Source organism: Chaetodon auriga, chromosome 19, assembly GCF_051107435.1.
Source record: "Chaetodon auriga isolate fChaAug3 chromosome 19, fChaAug3.hap1, whole genome shotgun sequence".
NCBI lineage: Eukaryota > Metazoa > Chordata > Actinopteri > Chaetodontiformes > Chaetodontidae > Chaetodon > Chaetodon auriga.
The window spans coordinates 973277-977912 of NC_135092.1; positions in this window are offsets into that span (position 1 = coordinate 973277).

Consider the following 4636-nt stretch of genomic DNA (forward strand, 5'->3'; position numbering starts at 1 on the left):
AAGTGGGCATGGGTTTGAACTGGTCAACCATATCTTGGTGCCGTATGGGTTATGTGTGGGCTCAATGGGCATGGGTTAGAACTGGTCAACCACATCTGGGTCCGGTAAGAGTTTTATATGGGCTAAGTGGGCATGGGCTGGAACTGTTCACCCATGTCTGGATCCCATATGGGCTATCTATGGGTTAAGTGGGCATGGGTTCGAACTGGGCAACCATGGTTGGGTCCCATTATGGTCATGTATGGGTGCAGTGGGCATGTGTTTGAACTGGTCAACCATATCTGGGTCTGGTAAGAGTTTTATATGGGCTAAGTAGGCATGGGCTGGACCTGGTCAACCATATCTGGGTGCCGTATGGGTTATCTATGGGCTAAGTGGTGAAGGACACCCAGAAGGTCCATACCAGGATGCTAACCAACCTCCTGAAACAAAAAGAGGGTGTTCAAGTGCTGACTGTGCCAGAGGGAGCAGTGTTCCCACTAAACACAGTGGAGGATGTCGAGGCCAAGCTGGGCGACGCAGAGTTCAATTCTGCAGTTGTAAGTTCAAATCTCTTATTCACTTCAAAATGTAATTGTATTTTTTATATCTCTTATTCACTTCAATATCTATTTTCTAATGACATTGGTGATTATTTTTTAGTAGAATAGCTTTTGTAGCCTACATCTGGACACCTGTGCATTTACACACACACACACACACACACACACACACACACACACACACACACCGACACACACACATGCAAAAGTAGACATGGTCTTGATCAAATCCAATACAGAATTTCCTTCCTGTGACTTTTATCATACTCAAGTTGCCATCGTTGCAGACATTGGTGGAACTTCATTGCATGACAGTGTCAGAAGGATGATGGCGTTCATCATCACCAATGTTCTGTCTCTCCAATACAATCTCTTTGGACCTCGTGGCAAGAAGAAGTTCCGAGACCTGCCTCTTCTTAATGTTATATACGGTAATTTTGAGTTTTTAATAGGACATTGTAATTCCTTTTGTATTTTTATCTTTAAATAAAGGCTTTTATGCCTTTATTTACATAGTATGTAGTGGAGATTAACAGGAGAGACTTGGTGGAGATACCTGCAGTAATGTTCGTCAGGAACGGTACTCAAACTCATAATGCAGCAGACCTTAGCCATTCTTGCTGTCAGGCTCTATACATATTCGTGCCATTTCCTGTACTCTTATACACATACGCATTATGCATACACATTTCTCAGTGATATAAGACTTTTTACGGATGTCTTTCTCATAAGGTTTCATAATCAAAGAATTAAGTTAGTTTTACTAAGTTGGCTTCCTGTCATTTATTTTTAGGGGCACTCAAAAGGAACACATCCACTAAGGACATAAACCAGAAAGAAGCAGAGGCGGCTCTGTCAAAGTGGTTTACGGGAGCCCGGGATCGAAGTGGGAATAGGGCCGTAAGAGCTCGGAGATCACTTGGCATTGGCAACACACAGGACAACGGCAGCGCACCTGGCAACTCACAGGACAATGGGACACAGCCCCAATAGGCAGAATGTCATCTGCCACCATCTTGGTATCTCTCTCACACGCACACACTTTAGCTGTCCATCACGTGCAATGATGATGACACTTGCGAGTGGGGTTTTCAGCTATGTTTCTGCTGATTGTGAAGGAAGGTTGGAACCTAGGAGCAAAACCAGATGGAACCCTAAATGGGCAGACACAGATGTGGCCTACATGGATTGCATATAGGTTGCCCAGCTGGAACCCACTTAATGCCCATTTAGATCCCAGTTCAAGCCCATATAGGCAAACACAGGTGGCACAAAGGTGGGTCAGATATAAAATAGCCCATTTGGAACCCACTTAAGACACAGTCAGAAACCCACAAAAGCCCATATGGGCTAACACAGGTGGGCCCCTGTAGGAACCCAGGAGCAAAACCAGATGGAACCCATGCCCACATGCCCATGTCAAAACCCATATGGGGCCCATATGGAAATGTTGACTGGGTAAAATGGAATAAAATAAATAAAATGAAATAAAATACCTAAAATTGATTAAATGAAAAATTTAGTTAAAAGCTAGACTAAAAAGGTGGGTCTTAAGTTTGCTTTTAAAAGTATCAATATTACATGTTGCCCTCAGATCTTCAGGCAGGCTATTCCATAAACGGGGGGCATAGGAATAAAAAGATGCCTCAACATATGTTTTGGTTCTAACTTTGGGTACTGTTAAAAGGCCACTTCCAGAAGACCTGAGGGCTCTGCTGGGTTCATATGGTAAAAGCAAGTTAGATAAATGAGAAGTAGCAAGACCATTAAGAGCTTTATAAATCAATAAAAGAATTTTAAAATCAATTCTAAAATCCACAAGAAGCCAGTGCAGAGACTTTAAAATCGGTATATGAGCTCTCTTTCTGGTCTTTGTCAGCATTCGAGCGGCTGAGTTTTGAAGTAATTGTAGTTGAAAAATATTCTTTCTGGGGAGACCAGAAAAAAGAGCATTGCAGTAATCAATCCTACAGTTAATAAAAGCATGAATACATGTCTCTGCATTGGCTTGAGAGAGAACCTGGAGTACTTTGGCAAATTCTTAAATGATAAAATGCCTTTCTTGTGACATCCTTTATATGAGCCTCAAAATTCAGTTCTGCGTCAAATGTTACACCAACATTTTTGACTTGTGGACATGGGCTAAAAGAGAGTTGCTCAGTTCAAGTGTACAGGGAGGCAAGCATTTAGATGCCAACTTTTTGCTCCTTTTTGTCCTCTGGACTCTGGACTACAGCATCTCTGCTGGGGTGTAACTGACCGGTCGCTTGGGCTTGGTCTTCAATGAGCCAGAAGTTCATGAGAAACACAGGGATGCACCCTTCAGGCCAGTCACCTTCAGGCCAACAATTTGAGTATTTATATAGGAAATGAATTAATTAAACAATTAACTCATGATGAAACATATTGCGGTATGAGTATTGTAATATTTCCAGACAACTGTTACTGGTAATCTTTGTACTTTGGTATATATCATTTTGTTTAAGACCCAAACGCAGTACCAACATGACATAGAGATTTCTGATGCTGACCCAGCGGCCATTCTCAAGAGTCCAGGATGTGGTAAGCAGGGACCCAGGATCTCTCTTCAGGACCATAACCCTCCCAGTCGACCAGATACTGAAGACCTCGTCATTGGTGGTGGGAGCACAGCAGACATTGAACAGAGTAAGTGGGACCTCCATCAATGAATCAAGAGTATTGTGGGTATATTTTGCCCACAGGAGCTGTTGCAACTTATTCTGGTTGCAGACGGAACAGGCATTGACGAATCCCCTGATGTCCTTGTTGAGCAGGGACCACCAGAAACGTTAATGGAGTACATCTTCTCTGCATCCTCAGATGACGTTAGCTTGGAGGAGTGGGCTCACTGATGGACATTTTAATGTCAGTCCGGACTTGGAGGGGTAACTTGGTACCCTCCAGCCAGTGGGACCAGTCCTCCAGGACCATCTCAACAGCCAGCAGTTTTCAGTTTCCGATGTCATAGTTTCTTTCAGCAGGAGACGATAATCGTGAGAAGAAGGTGCAGGTCTGGAGCTTCATGTAAGTGGCTGAGCACTGGGACAGCATGGCTCCCACTCCTCTGTTGATGTGTCCACTTTGACAACTAACTGTTGGTCAGAAACAGGCAGCTGGAGGTGGGGATCTGATGTGAACTGGGACTTGAAAGTCTGAAGGGCCTCATCCGCACCTTAGGTCCACTGGAAGGGCACCTTGGAGGACGTAAAAGCTGTAAGGGGAGCGGCTATGTAGCTGTAGATGAAGTGTCTGTAGAAGCTTGCAACTGCTGCAGTTGCTTGCAGGAGTTGGGAACGGAATTGAAAAAAATCTTTGCTGGGAAGCCTAAATTTCTCTCTTAACTGGTTATGGGTCACATCTCTATCCTGTGTCCATACACTGTCTTTCCCTCTTCATCACCTTGCAGCTGTTGTGCATGTTTCCATGTTGTTGACTGTGTTGCTGCTGTGGCTGCTTTGACATAGTGTGTTGGTGTTGAAGTTCGCTGTGTGCTATATTGTAAAATTTTAGCAAATTGTTGCAAATTGTTGTTAACAACCGACCATTCAAATTAAAACAAAATATGGATTTTTTATTATATAGACTGACTTTCTGTCACAGATAAGCTTGCACAGCAAACTGACGATAGACAAAATGTCTAAATCAGTGGTTCTCAAACTTTTTACACTAAGTACCACCTGAGAAAATACTTGGCTCTCCAAGTACCACCTAATGAACAACATTAAAGTACAGTAGCGTAGTAGGCCAAAGTTTTCATGAAAAACATTTTGAAAGTTTTATTTAACAAGTTTATTTAATATTGTTGGCCACTGTAACAATCATACACAGATGGAACACTGTGTTTAAAATTGGAAAAATAATAAACTGTACTTAAATAATAAATTAAAATGCACTGCATATGAAAATTAAATAAACATTGTAATAAAATAAATATACAAAAATTCTTCAATGTTATTTGAAAATGTACTTAAAATTTAAATAAAACTGTGCTGTGCTGAAATGTTAAAACTTCACTGTACTACTTGACTTAAAAAAAAAGAAAAAAAAAAAAAATTAAAACAGGCTATGCCTAA